The sequence below is a fragment of the Camelus dromedarius genome, chromosome 20 (assembly GCF_036321535.1).
Source record: "Camelus dromedarius isolate mCamDro1 chromosome 20, mCamDro1.pat, whole genome shotgun sequence".
Classification (NCBI taxonomy): Eukaryota; Metazoa; Chordata; class Mammalia; order Artiodactyla; family Camelidae; genus Camelus; species Camelus dromedarius.
Window position 1 is genome coordinate 31,692,351 of NC_087455.1, and position 16,101 is coordinate 31,708,451.

The 16,101-nt window shown below is 34.6% G+C and overlaps 1 protein-coding gene across 1 annotated transcript in view; it reads left to right on the forward strand.

Moving 5' to 3' along the window:
* Nucleotides 1-16,101, forward strand: part of STK3 (serine/threonine kinase 3) — a 233,279-nt gene that overhangs the window by 175,727 nt on the left and 41,451 nt on the right. The gene's annotated exons all lie outside the window — the stretch shown is intronic.

Below are 16,101 nucleotides of genomic sequence, written 5' to 3' on the forward strand. Positions count from 1 at the left end.
TGCTCTGCTCCTTATTATTTATTTCTTTAAAAGAATGTATACAGTACAGATAATTCTAAAACAACTATTTCCATAACTTCAGAGAAAAATGAGTTCTTTAATGGAGTAGAAATCTTACGGAGTAAATTTTTGCTTTAGTAGGTAGTGAATAGCATTTACTTTTGCATATTATTCTGTAAGGCTTTTTGCATAAAATAACTATAATCCTATATAGCTGTATTTTTTACTAAATATATTTATGTATAAGTAAATAAAATTTCAGATATATCTATATCTTTAAAAATTTTAGGTAATATTAAGCCATTTTGCTTAGTCACCATGCCTCTAAATGATTTGGTGTTATGAATGTTTTTAATGTTAAATACTTTTCTCCTAAATACTGTGATTAAGTTTTTAATAATTAGGTAATAAAGTTTCAAATCTATTCTCAATAAATATAGTACTTACTGCTAGCAAATATTAGCAATGGCTCAGGTTAGTCTGAAAACATTAATTGTACTATCTCCTGACTATTTTGTCAGTTTTGAAATTAGAAATTAGAAAAATAGAATCTGTAATTCTTTAGTTCTAGTAAGATTTCATTTTATACTATCTCCTTTTTAAAAAATAGAAATTATTTAGAATGCTGACATTGAAGCTTTAAATCATTCATGAACATGAAGAATAATGTAGAGTACTTGGCATCAAAGAACCCTGTCTTCTCTCAGTTGGAATAAATCCTAATAGGAAACAGCTTGAAATGAGCTACAAAGTAATGAATAAATTACCATAGTTAAGAAATAAATAAAATGATTTAATTCTGTTTCAGTTAGTCTTTGCTACCACCCTGAAAGTTTCATGGCTTAAAATAACTTTTATTTGCTCACAATTTTGTGGGTAAGCAGTGTAACTAGGTTCAGCTGGGTGGTTCTTCTGCTAGTCTGGCGTGGAAGTCTTGCAAGTGGCTATAATCATCTAGCAGCTTGACTGGAGCTGAATAATCTCTCCAAAATTACTTATGTGTCTGGCAGTTGTGCTAACAGTTGGCTAGGCCATATGAGCCTAACAGGCAAGCCTGGAGTTTTTTTGTCTTGGTAGCTGTCTTCCAAGAAATGATAGAAGTTGCAAGGCCTTTTGAGACCTATGCTTAGAATCCATTTACAATAGCATCAGAAAGAATGGATGCTTAGGAATGATTTTAACCAAGGGGGTAGAAGACTTGTACACTGAAAACTATAAAACATTGCTGAAAGAAATGAAAGACACCAGTATGTGGAAAGACATCTCATGTTCACTGATTGGAAGACAATATTGTTAGGATGTCAGTATTGTCCAAAGCAGTCTACAGATTCAGTGTAATCTCTGTCAGAATCCCAGTAGTGTTTTTTATAGAAATAGAAAAATCCATCTAAAATTTATGTGGAATTTCGAGGGACTGGAATAGTGAAAACAACCCTGGAAAAGAGAAACAAAATTGGAGGTCTCATATTTCCTGATTTCAAAACTTACTATAAAGCTACAGTAATCAAAACAGACAGACAGATGGTGTAGAATAGGAAGCCCAGATAGAAGCCCTCACATACACAGTCAGATAACTTTCAGCAAGGGCACTAAGACCATTCAGTGAGGAAAGGATAGTCTTGTCAACAAATGATGCTGGAAAAACTGGATAGCTACAGGCAAAAGGATGAAGTTGGGCCCTTACCTTATCCCATATACAAAAGTTAACTCAATGAATCAAGGATCCAGATAAACATAAGAACTATAACTATAAAACTTCTAGAAAAAACATAGGGGAAAAGCTTTATGATGTTGGATTTGGCGGTTATTTCTTAGATATGACACCAAAAGAAAAGGCAACAAAAGAAAAGATAGATAAGTTGGACAGTATAAAAATTAAATTTTTGTGCATCAAAGTACATTGTCAGCAGAGTGAAAGTCTACCCACAGAATGGGAGAAAACCTTTTAAAATCATATATCTGATAAGGGTTTAACATCTGGGATATATAAAGAACTCCTGTAACTTAACAAAAAACTGATCAACTCAATTTTAGTTTTGGTTCCTTTTTTTTTTCTTTTTCTTTTTCAAAGGGAGGTACTGGAAATTGAACCAAGTGCCTCGTGCATGCTCAACGTACGCTCTACCAACCGAGCTGTATCCCCCACCCCTAAGCAACTCAATTTTAAAATGGTCAAAGTACTCAGATAAATACTTCTCCAGATGGCTAACAAACAAGTGAAAAGATACTCAGTATCACTAATCATTAGGGAAACACAAATCAGAACCACGAGATGCCACTTTACACCCATCCTATAAACGCACACATACATACACACAGAGGAAATAACAAGTGTTCATGAGGACGTGGAGGAATTGGAACCTTTTCTTGTGCACTGCAGGTGGGAATATCAGATGGTACACCTATGGAGAACAGTATGGCATTCTTCAAGTAAAATTAAACATAGATTACCATATGATCCAGCAGTTCCATTTTTGGGTGTATACTCAAAAGAAATGAGTGAAGGCAGAGACTTTAACAGATGTTTATACATCCGTGTTCATAACAACATTATTCATAGTTGCCACAAGGCAGAAAAAAGTCCAAGTGTCCATTGATGGATGAATAGATATGCATACGATGGAATATTATTCAGCCTAAAAAGGAAGGAAATTTTGACATAAGCCATAACATGGATAAACTTTAAAGATAATATGCTAAGTAAAATAGCCAATCACAAAAGGACAAATACTGTGTGATTCCACTTATATGCAGCTCCTAGAGTAGTCAAATTCATAGAAACAGAAAGTAGAATGGTAGTTGCCCAGTACTGGGGAAGGGAAAGAGAGGGGGTTTTTTGGTTCAGAACTTCAGTTTTGTAAGATGAAAAAAGTCTTGGGGATGGATGGTCGTGATGGTTGCATAACAGTATAAATGTACTTGTCCTACTGAACTGTACACTTAAAAACGGTTAAAATGGAAAATTTTAAGTTGTGTATAATACTGCAATAAAAAAAAACAGTAAGAGGGAAAAAAATTCACATAGTGTCATTTTTACCATATTCTGTTAGTCAAAATACGTCACAAGGCCAATCCAAATTCAAAGGTTATGAAAGGAGATTTTACCTCATGATGGGAAGAACAGCAAGGTCACATTGCAGAGGGTCCTTTGGGATGAACAGAATTGTTGCAGTCATCTTTGCAAATAATCTACTAGAAATTGTCGTAATTAAAATTCAAGAGATTTAGAATGATGAATTTAGGAAATTGGAGGTCATTAGTGATTTTGATAAGGGCCATTTCAGTACCCTACTTTTAAAATACTTTCACACACACACCTTTTGACAGGTAGCCTTCTACTGTCCCTTTTAAGCTTATTCTAGTTTTGTAAGTCAGAGCATCAATTTTTCTAGTGGCTGGCTCTTATAAGTAAACTTTTGGTAATATTTTCAGCCCATCATAGATTTTGGAGTCCCTCTATCTGGAAATTCCAAAATTTGCTAGAAAACATTAAACTAATTTAACAGACGTTATATTATTCTGCTTTGGATTGTGTTAGGCCCTGTGGGTAAAAAAAAAAAATATATATATATATATATATATATATATATACATACACACATACATATATATACACACACACACACACACACACACATACATATATATATACATACATACATATATATATACACACACATATTAAGACAAGCTATACATTACTAAAGTGCTAAATTGTTATCCAGACCAATAATTTGGATGTCCTGCAATTTTGCATAAGAGGGAGACCCAGTAAAGGTTGGAGTAGTTTATGAAGTTATTCAGCAGAGGGGGACTGTCTAAGCACTGAAAGATGGATAGCAGAAGGAGGGAAGGCAGACGGTACAAAGAATGATGTGTGTAATAAAAAGCTTAGCGGTAGGAAACCACAAAATATATTGAATGGCAGTGAAGTGGAGACCTTCAAGTTCATTTGGAATAATATGGGAGGTAAAATGGAAAGTGAGGTCCGGGTCAGATGGTGGAAGCCTTTGGTGTAAGATTACGAAGTCTGAAATTTTATTTCCTATACAGTGGAAATCCACTGAGGGTTTTAAAATTGGAGAATGACATGATGAAAAGTGTTTTAAGAATATGCATCTTGATGGTAGCATGCAGGACTGATTGATAGGAAGAAGAAATCAATTATGTGAAACAGACTTGAAATAATAAAGTAATGAAAAGAAACAAACAACAAAAACAGGGATAGGTGTAGGAGAAAAGACTAGAAAAGGTTAATTAACAAAAATAGCTTACTTACTAGATCTTACCATTCAAGTTAAGATGAGCTAAATAATAGAAGGTGAAGTTTAAAAAGATACAGGAAAATGTCCTCACAGTTGGAAAGAGGCTCCAAGAGATCATATGACTGGATTTAATTTTTGCAGAATTATTTCTCTTCTGACTTATACAGGGTATGTAGCCTTAAAAGGGAAGAGAGATGGAGTAACTAGAGCAGGAGTTCTTCCTTCCCCAACACTACTGCACCTGTCATCTGCAACTGCTCAACCCTCTGATCATTTTGAGGAAAGGGGGAAATGTTTGTAATAGCTCCTGAGGGAATGTAAATGGGAATAAATAAGAGATGAATAAAGGAAGGATTGCCAGGAGGTGAATTGCTAAGAGTAGTACTGAGTGTCGTAAAAGACAAAGAAAAGTATGTAAGAGGGGCTGAACGAGAGTAGGAAAAGAGGAAGCAGAGGTGGGGCAAAGTGTAAAGGATTTGATGGAATACTTTGCTTACAAAGTAAGGAAATGGACTAAAAGCAGAGACAGATTTCCACTTAAGACACCAGCTGGTAGTGATAAGGGAAATCTGGTCTTATTCGTTCCATCATACATTAGGTAGAGAATGTTAAAAATGTGACTCATCAAAGTAGAAAGTGTGCTAAGGCTTACGTGTTTATCTTCCCTCTTTATGACGTATCTCAAGGGTACCTTCCGAAAGAACTGGACTTTATGTGATTCCTATGTCTATTAAATAGAAGTTGCTTAAAACAACCCGAAGTTGCTTTGACCACATTTCCAGGACATAGAAGGCTTTTCTTTCTGCCTTGAGGAAAAGAGGTTTCAAGGAAGAAAAATGAAAGAGACTACTTCGTTGTCCTTTGTAGTATTCAGAGCAGATTCCTAACGGACAAAACTTACTCAGAGAGACACCTGCTAGACAGATGTGCTGAGGAGGAAGCATTCTTTGTCTTAAGGCCTATGTGCAACGTAATTTGTGTATTTTCTTTAGCATTTGTCTTTTGGATTTTCTATGAACTGGTTGTTTCATGTTATGTTCCTGGATGCAGTGAGATGATAAGAGAATTAATTTGTGATTTCACCATCTTGGGGGTTGTATAAAGATAGGGTAAAATATACTTGGGCTAATTGAACCAATTATTTTAATCCTACTAAAAAAGTTCTGTTTTAGGGTGTGCCTGTGGTTTCTAAAACAAATGTAAAAGGCAAGTCTGTTTATTATAGCACTAGTCTAATGTTTCAGTTTTTGTTAGAATTATTTCCAAACAGCCTTAGCATCCAGATTGTTTAGTGTTACGTGAGAGCATGTAGATCATGTTTTGCAGAAATTACAGTATCATTCATACTTAAATAGATATATTTTGGGTAACAAAGATTTTGGAATAAGAACAAAAATGTTAAAAGCCATCTGTTAACGCACCATATTGGTTCCAAATTTAAAAAAAGAAAGTGGATTGACAATAATTACTAGTTATAAGAGGAATTAGGTAAATCAATTATTTTTTTTGTTTTTGACTCAAACTGAATTTTAAGTTAACATTTTTGATTGCTATGATTCTTAAATGTTTATTCAATTTGTGTTGTTCTCTTGAGCTAAGGGACACAAAAATCCTCCAGGGCAGCACTGGAGACACAGTCTCAATAATTGTGGCAGAGGGAAAAAATGTCCTCTCCTTCAAGTGTCTGTTTGCCTTGGACTTTCCTGAGTTTTTTACAATTCTACCTCTGACTCTGGATTGGCAAATCAGTGTAGTTATAGGGGGAAAAAACCCACAAGAAAACAAAAAACCTCACTGCTGCAAAATGCAGAAAGCAGTAAACCTGGAGAAAGTACCAGCCCTGCTGCTGGCGCCACAGGGGGCGTTTGAGGAATCATCGCTTGTTCTGGGGAACTGTTTCTTTCTCAGGATCTTTTCACCCTCTTAGATAAGGCAGCCAGCGGCTGTGGAGGGTGATAAAGTGGAGACGGTGGTGGAGCATAGAGCCCACGCCAACGCTGGCAGCAGTGCCAGCCCTTTGCAAAGCCCTCAGCAGCGGCAGCCCTGTAGGAAGCCTGGAGGTAAAAACTTAAGGCGGCAGCATCTGCCGGTTTTCACCGGCGTGGCAGTATGCTGCCATCTCCTCTCTCTATTTAAGTATAGGTAATACTTTTTGCTCTTTAAGGAGATGTTGGCTAAAAGTTTCCCATGTTGGTATTCCTTAGTCAAAGAACTTCTTGTTCTCTTCAGTCTCCAGTGGTGTGCACTGAGGAAACCACTTCAGTTGAGTGAAGTATTTAAGCATATTGTCATCGATTAACTTTGCATTAATTAAATGATTGTTGTCAAGTATTTCCAGATGTTTGCAAGAGTATTAACAAAGTATGAAAAGATAACTGTAGATATTTCAGATTTATTTCTTCTAGGGTAAAGAAGAAATAAACACAAAATCTTAAATCTCAAATGCTTTAGTGGAGAGCCCTGGATCAGAGTTTATGATTACAGGTGTACATGTGGCATGAACTCGAGCGTATGTGGCACATTGTGCTTCCACTACTCACTCTTTCCTTATAGAGCCAACAGGAAATTAAAGTTAATGAGAACCCTGCACTTTGAAATGCTTGCAGAATTCTTGACACTTGCCGTCCTTTGCCAGCTCACGAAATCTGTGCTGGCAGTTGTGTCCAACAGATGGTGTGGCGTATGCACAGTTGTAGCATGTGATTTCTAGGGCCATGTAGATTTTTGTAAGATTTTGACCATCAATCTACTGAGGCATTTAAGACAGTCATAACCTCTGTTTTGAAAGGAGAGTGACCTTCTTCAAAGATAAATGTTTATATGCAAGTAGAAGAAGTTAATAGTCACTGGCAACTAAACTGCATTTAATTGATTCTATAGTAGTTAAAGACAGCAGAAACTTTAGTGTCTCCAAACTGCCACACTGTTTTTTTCTCAGTATAGTTTAATTCATTTGGCTACCTAATGTAGAATGAGCATTTTGCTTTCTTGTTCCTAAATATGCTGTTAAAGCCTTCCATAATTTCAGAAATTTTTATTTGATGGGTGTATCTAGGCAGGGTCTACTGAAACATTAAGCTAATTCTGCTTATTTATGTAATTAATGCCTTAAGTTAAAACTCACTACATCATCATTTCCTTTACAAATTATAGTGTACAGGCCTCTGCTTATTGGATTAATTAAGATAGAAAGCACAGGTGCAGTCTGTGGGTTCTTGTCACCGTGTTGGAATTTATTAAGATGTTTAAAGCACATGGCAAGAAGAAAAATGGCTTACCAAAAAGAGTCCTAAAAAGCATAAACTTTCCTCACAGTAATTTATTCTTTTTAAAATGTCATTTATCTAGAAGATTGTGTTGAAAAATTGGCTGCTTTACATTTTAAAACAAAGGTATTATACTCCAGGCATAATTTACGGCTAATGTTGATGTCTTTGGAAGTTATTTTGACTATATGCACTTTTTGTTCATAACCTCATTTTGAATGTATAGTCAGTAAGCAATATATAACTCTCACAGTTAGAAGTACACAGTTCTTTTGGCCTGTTTAAACTAGTGTACCTTTCTCTCCTGTCCTGACGTTAGGTTGGCAACCTTTTCCCATTCTACCTCTCGCTTTCATTGGGATGGAAGACATTCCAGTAAATGACAGCTTTTTAAAATTTATTTTTAAAGTGTAGTCAGTTTATAATGTTGTGTCAATTTCTGGTGTACCGCATAATGTTTCAGTCATACATATACAGACATATATTCCTTTTCATACTGTTTTTCATTATAGGTTACTACAAGATATTGAATATAGTTCCCTGTGCTATACGGAAGAAACTTGTTGTTTATCTATTTTATATATAGTAGTTAGTATCTGAAAATCTTGAACTCCCAGTTTATCCCTTCCCACCCCCATCCCCCCTGGTAACCATTAGTTTGTTTTCTATGTCTGTGAGTCTGTTTCTATTTTGTAAATAAGTTCATTTGTGTTTTCTTTTTTAGATTCCACATATAAGTGATATCATATGGTATTTTTCTTTCTCCTTCTGGCTTACTTCACTTAGAATGACAATCTCCAGGTCCATCCATGTTGCTGCAAATGGCATTATTGTATTCTTTGTACGGCTGAGTAGTATTCCATTGTGTGTGTGTATGTGTACACAACTTCTTTATCCAGTCATCTGTTGATGGACATTTAGGTTGTTTCTATGTCTTGGCTGTTGTAAATAGTGCTGCTATGAACATTGGGGTGCATACATCTTTTCAAATCAGAGTTCCCTCCAGATATATGCATAGGAGTGGAATTGCTGGGTCATATGGTAAGTCTATTTTCAGGAATCTCCATACTGTTTTCCATAATGGCTGCACCAAACTCCATTCCCACCAACAGTATAGGAGGGTTCCCTTTTCTCCACACCCTCTCCAGCATTTATTGTTTGTGGACATTTTAATGATGACCATTCTTACTGGTATGGAGTGATACTTCATTGTTTTAATTTGCATTTCTCTGACACTTAGGATATTTGAGCATTTTTTCTTGTGCCTATTGGCCACTTGCGTGTCTTTATTGGAAAATTGCTGAATAACAGCTTTTTAAAAATCAAAAACCTAGTTATGTTGGTTCAAAACCAAACTAATTTTGTTTTGTAATTTTGCCCTTCAATAGTAGAAACATCTTCACAGAAATATAGACAGATCTTACAGAGATAAGTGAAAGAGGGTGTCAAACTAACATACAGTAGCAGATAAAAGAATTTTGGAACAGAGATATCTTAATTATATTGCTTTAAGACATATTTTCATGGTACTTAACAAAAGAATTTTTTTCCTTCATGAATTAAATAATGGTGGGTGTTAAATTTGATTTTCAGTATACTGATGTAATTAAAGCTGTTCTTTACAAAGGTGTCTTATAAAGGACTCAGTAACCTGGATTAGAGTATCAAGTTCTAATTCCACAGGCCTTCAATTTAGTTTTTAGCTTTATCTTACTATGAGAATGCAAATTAAGTTATCCAAAGTCAAGATTACAAATATTTAAATATTTAAAAAGCTAATAACCATGCAGTCTTTTACTAACTAGTCACATGAAATGAGTAGTCAGTTGTGGGTTATCGTTGCTAATGGAAGAAAGATCTAAACCAGATAGTCATTTTCGTGATTATATTTGATGAAAAGAAGTTTACTGTTTTTAACTCATTAGAACTTCAGTGATGGCGCAAAACTCCTTACTTTGATTTTAAACATTTAGTCATTCTTACCCGGACTATGAACATTGAGAGACTTTTCCTTAGCAAATCTTATGAGGCACAATAGAAACAAGATACAGTTAAGTTCCCCCTTGATTTGCAGAAATCAGTGAATTACAACTAATACCTGCAAACAAATTCTACTTTTCCATTTTCCTTTATTATAGAATTATAGGTATAGTCTTCCAGAAAAATAATCTTTAAATAGCTGAAATTAATAAATTATCCAACCCTTACCAGTTTAGTAGTCATCATTTAACAGCAGCTTTTTACATATGCTAACATGTCACCTTCTTTGTTGTCATTTTTTTAAGTATTTTTCAGAACTTAGACCTTAGAATCTTTGAGCTTCTTTCTGTATTTGACACCAGTTGCCCTCACCTATAAGAATTTCTTCCTCTTCTGTAATCACTTATGCTTTTTTTTTTCTCTTGACTCCACGTCAGAGCTCTCAGGCTTCCATTCATGTGGGTGCTATGCCACATTTTGCTGTGACTCATGGTAGGTTGCTGCATTAAGTGTAAAATCTGAGCATCTGAAATTGTTTTTCTAACTAACCGGTTCTTTAAGTTCAAAGTGGTATGTGCAGCTTTGTCTACATGTATAATTTTGCTGCTCAGAATTTTCCCTGTTCTTTTGCTTCTGGCTAATGATTAGTAGAAATAATAGCTAATAAATACTGAGAGTTTATTGTGTGCTGAGTAAGTTTCAAAGCACTCTCCTGAAAATGGTCCTTTGTGGAAGATACTGTTGTTATCCCTCCCCAACTCTTTTTTTTTTTTTTGAACAACTGAGGAAGATTAGAGTCACATAGCTTCTAGGTGACAGAGCCAAAATATGAACCCAGGAAGTATGACTTTAGAGTTTTCCCTGTGCTGCTTAACAATTACAGTATTATTAAGCCTTCAGTAAAGAGATTAGCTTGAGCCTGAAATCAAGAAAAATATGAGATGGGTCAATCATGGCACTGAACCCAAACTGGGGGGGCAGAGGCAAAACTGATGAAGACCAGTGAATAAAGTAGGGTTTCACACATGGTGCAGGCAAAGGTGCAGTGAGTAAGCCAAAAGTGAGCTGGCTTAGCCAGCAACACAGAATGCTTTTCTGCACACTTCAGCTGGGCCAGAGAACAGGTCCTAAAGCAGACAGTGCCTACTGAACAGAGTATAACGGTATGATTTGGGAGTGACCTTAAAGGCCTTAACTGCCAAGCTGGGGCTTCTAGCATGTATTTAGCCTTAATCCTGTGGGCAGTGCAGAGTTCTTATCAAGAAAGTTAACTCTTATCAGATTTCTTTTTTAGTGTCAGGGTGAAGCACAGACAGGAACTGGGTAGACTGAAGCCCTAGGAGGACTGGATTAAAGGCTGTTGAAATTGTCGAAGTGGATTAAGACAAAGATCATGAAATTAAAGAAGAGAGAGTAGATTTAAGAAATAATCTAAGAATCTAATCTAATCTAATCTAAGAAATAATCTAAGAATCATCTGGATTTGATAACCAGTTGTGTGTAGGTGATTAGAATAAAGAAGTTTTCTGATTGATGGTGTTGCCATCTGTATCTGTTTGAGATACAGAACAGAAAAGGAGGGAAGAACAGGTTTTGGAGGTTGGGTGTGGAGGGTGAGCTAATTAGATGTATTAAATTTGTCATGTCTGGAAGACATGCAAATCCACTAGGTAGTTGAAAATACAGAATGAAGTTGTGGACTTGGGAATATTTGGTTTAGAAAAAATACATGAGATCACCCAGAAAGAGCTTTGAAATAAGGAGAGAGAGTTATCAAACATGGATTTAAAATAAGTATCAAATGAAACCATCTTCTAACAGCAGAGCAAGTACTTTCAAAACAATTGGTCTTTTCTATTAGATTCTGTGTTCAGATTGATAATACATTTCCAGGAGAAAGTAGATTGTATTTATATACCTATATATTTCCCTGAATCATGTTTAGGAAGCTATTATTTTAATTCATTATAAACTCTTAAAGAATTACAGTATAAGAGAAGGCTTTCAAGAAACATACCAGTTTATACTTTTACTCAATTTCATACTGATGTAATATAACAATATATTTGGCTTCTTATATTTAGGGTGGCATCGATTTGCTTTCCTTTAAGAGAAAATGTTCTAAAATACTTAAGCATGATTATGTACATATTTATGTTGCTTTTTGATCTTTAGAATAAAAAGAAATTCAGTTTAACTTTTTGCATCGCTGATAAAAATAATCACAGGTGTACAAAATATACAATAGCTAATTCATATTATTAAAATTATCTTTACATTGTTATATTTTAAAAGTTGTGAGATGTGTAATTATTAAATTACTAGATACTACATTTGAAGTGATCAGATTCAACCCATATGAACAGACAGTTGTCTCACTAGATTTTATTCACTTATTTTTATTTTAATTAGTATTTAATTAGTGCTAATTAGTATTTCTAGTCCTCTACTTTCAAGACATCTATTTTGAAATTTTACAGGGCTCAATATGAAGGTATTTTATTAAATGATAACTTAGAATAAATTCAAAAGAAAGGTTTAAAAAGGAAAAGCACTAGGCTTTGAAATGAATTCTGTCATTAATGGTGTTCAGTTACACACAAATTTAGAAACATCAGAGACAAAACTGACAAAATGAAAGAATAGACCGGACGCTCATCATTCTAATACATGATGAATCTCTGTAATGAGCAAAGGGTGACGAGGGACACTAGATGCCATCTTCTTATGCTGCTATGAAGTATTACTCAGCAGTCAAGTTCAGTTTGCTACCTAATCCAGAGGCACACCACAAATATGCAAGTCTAAGTTTTGTCTGTATCAGAAGACAGTTACTTGTGCTGGTTTTCTCCTTCCAATTTCTTTATCAGTTTGCAAATAATTAGAAACTTCTTACCAGGCCAAAGGGCCCTATGCTCCCCACCTCCACCCACAGATTTTCCTCCTTTTTTTTTCTTTTTTAGCCCCTGTAACATCAGGAATTTTTAAAAACTGTTAATAAATTCAAACTAGTTGTAAGACTTATTCATACTTCCTCTCGATGATAATACGAACTAGTATCCTTTTGAACTAGTAATAATTTATACAAGGTATTTAAATCCAGTATTTTACAGACAGCATTCACATTTGAATAAACAAGAAAATATAAAACAGACTGACAGTAAAAATACATAAAATATATCATTTATAATTATTTAATTCTTTAAGTTTAATAAAGTTGTTGGCAGCTGAGGGTGGGTAAAATGCTGTTTGCTTCAATTTTGCAAGCATCTGATTTCACTGGGTGGCAAAGCAGCTGACTGTGTTAGACTCTAAAGCATAACAGCTCCATAATAGATAAAATAGGATGCTCTTTATTCTGAATAAGGTGGGAAGAGCAGATCACAATACAGGGATGTGTTACATGTGGATACCTTGACTGAGTTAGTTTCTAAAGAGAGGTGAAAAGGTGCACAGAGGGTACTTAAAATACTTTTGCTGAGTAAATGAAACTTTAAAAACTTAAAAGGAGATTTAATTGTTATGTTACTCTAGAAAAAAATTAAAACTAAAACATTAAATATTAATTTATATGTAAACCATATAATCTCAACTAGTCTCAAAAAATACAAAGAATAACATAGCCGCAATGTTAACCTGATATTTTCCCATGTTCTAGAAATACTATTAATAACCTATTAACAACCTGCATAATAGTCTAAGTGGCACAAGACACACAACATAGCTTATATAAAACAGCCTAAGTATTTTAATGTTATGAATCTAATCTAGATTTTTCATGAATATACATTTTACATACACACATACCTCTATTTGAAATTATTATGAGCATGAATTACATGTGTTATTTTTAAAAGATTTTAAAGTAAAATAAAATTCGCATGGATGTGTCAACCTTAAGAGTGCTTAGGAAAATCTTAGAGAACAGCCTAAGAAATTGCCATTTAATCCTGTCCAAATGTATTTTGTTCAAGGGGAGAGAAGGAAAGGCATTTTGTTCCTGTAATTATTTTACTTTCTGAGAGTTCCCTTTCATCATACGCTGAATCTCTAACAGGTTAGATCATTAAACAAACGTCTTAGATTTAAAAAAAAAGCCTAAGGTAGATGATTAGGGAAAGACTTCATTGGACAAATTTGGGATGAGTTTTGGAAAGCTTTTAATTTTTTTAGATCAGTTTCCCTGAGCTTTTGTTTACTTATTTTATAAGGCATGTAAGAATGCATCATTAATTTTTAACTTGACCTTTCCGGTTTTGGGTTGTTTTTTTTTTTTTTTTTTGCATCTTAAAAGAGATCAAGACCATATGGCTAAAATGTTTATTGGGAAAGCTTTTTAGAATATGTGTACCAATAATTCTGCTTACTTTAATTAATTTCTATCAAATTATGGTAGTAATTCTTAGTCCTGAGTTGTTAGAATTTTAAATTAATTTTCCCATAATATTTTCCCTAATTTGTCTTATTTTTAATTAATCTAAAACTTAATCAGCCACAACTATTTTTTAAAGTTTTATAACCACTTTATTAAGATATAATTTGCATACTATACAGTTTGCGCATTTGAACTATACAACTGATTGGGTTTGGGTATTTTTAGTATATAGACAGTTGTGCAACTATCACGACAATCAATTTTAGAATATTTTCATCACCCCAAAAAGAAGCCCTGTACTCGTTAGCAGTCACCCCTCATTTTCCCGCAGTGTCCGCCTCCCCTCTATACCTAGCAACCACCAATCTACTTTCTGTCTCTATGGGTTTTCCTATCTTGACATTTTATATAAATGGAATCATACAATATGAGCCACGTTTCTACTAGATAGGTGATTACAATAGCAGAATGACTAGCATATCTCTGTGACTTAGAAATCTGCCAACTATATTAATAGATAATATAAAGTATTTCTTAAAGCAGCGTGGATATAATTTGAAGTCTGAACTGTAACAATTTTAAGTGAATTTTTCAGGACCTTACATACTAGGGCAGGGAAATCTATTTACTATATGTACAGGAAATCAGTTGCCATACTTGTATAGTTATGCCTCAAGAGCCTAGTCCCTCTTGCATGGGGCTTCAGTTTTCACACTTATTTTTCCTGGTTCCAGCTCAGGAAGACAGCTTCCTTACATGGTCTCTTTTAAACCTACCTTGTAACAGAACCACTCTGATCTCTTTGTTGTCTGTTTACAGTGACCACACAGCCTAAGTTTTCCTGGATAGTTCTCATTTCCTGTGTTCCATTCTAATGTCAAACCACATGCGATTTTTTTATTGAAAAAATTTGCTAATTGTATAGGTTGTTGGGAAATTTGGCTCCACCATTCTTGGCCTTGTTAAACTTAATCCTTAAACTTATATTTAAAGGTGGTGAACTTAGTGAGTTTTTAAAGCAAATAAATATTTATTTTCTCAGAATATTCAGTGAATTTATTATGGGCAACCTTTCAGTTAGGTTTATTATTGTATGTTTCTCAGATTTTCTGTTCTTCAAAAAATATATGGTCCCTGATATTAGGTGATTTTATAGACTTATCATCCATTTTCTTGGGCACAATAGTAGCATGTGATAACGTAAGAAAACGTCCCTATTCTCAGGAGATGCATGCTGAAGTATTTAGACGTGAAGTGCCATGATGTTCTGCATATACTTTCCAGTGGTTCCAAATACAAAGTGTGTGTATGTGTGTAGAAAGCAAGTAAGCAGATACAGTAAACTGTTACCAATTATTGAACCTAAGCAGAGGGTATATGGATGTACTCATTGTACTTCTATTTTAACTTTTCTGTGGATATTTGAAAATCTTTATCATAAAGAGTTAGGGAAAATATATACACTCCCTTTCTGTAAATTATGCTCCTTTTTGTCAAGGTGTGTAACATTTTAAAATATTTGACCTAAGACAACATACATAAATTATATTCATATTCCTGTAGTTGCTTTTATTTGTATTTGTTTCTGCCTTTACCTTTTATAATTCTTACATTTGTATTTATATTCTTAAATTTTGTTCACCAAACATTATGTGTATAGTTTAAAGAATAGTTATACACATGCCCAAGTGCCCACCACCTAGGTTAAGCAGTATAAATCTGAGTTTCTTAGAAGCTCCCTGTGTATCCTCTCCCTTTCCCATAGCAGTATCCAGTGTTCTTGCTTTTGTGGTAAATGTTAAAAGACTGGGAAGAGGAAGAACCAGCAAAAGACTGAGAAGGAACAATCAGGGTGGTAGGAAGACAGCCAGGAATATGTCCTGCAAGTCAAGTGAGGAGGGAGTGATCAGCTGGTTCAGTCTCTGCTAAAGCTCAAGATAGATGAGGACTGATGGTTTAGCACTGAGCAGTTAGCAGCAAAGGAGGTCATCGGTGATCTTGACAAGCAGTTTATGTTCATAAACTTTTTTAAAATTTAATTTTATTTGGGGGGGCATAAATGCTTTAAGTGCAAAAGATCCTTCCTAGTCCTCCAGAAGTGATAAAGAAAAATTATTGTAGTAACATGGAATAATGATTTATGAAGAAAATCTCTTGAAGGGCAAGGCCGTGTCATGCTTTGTGTAGCACCCGCCACAGCGGGGGTTTGCACCTC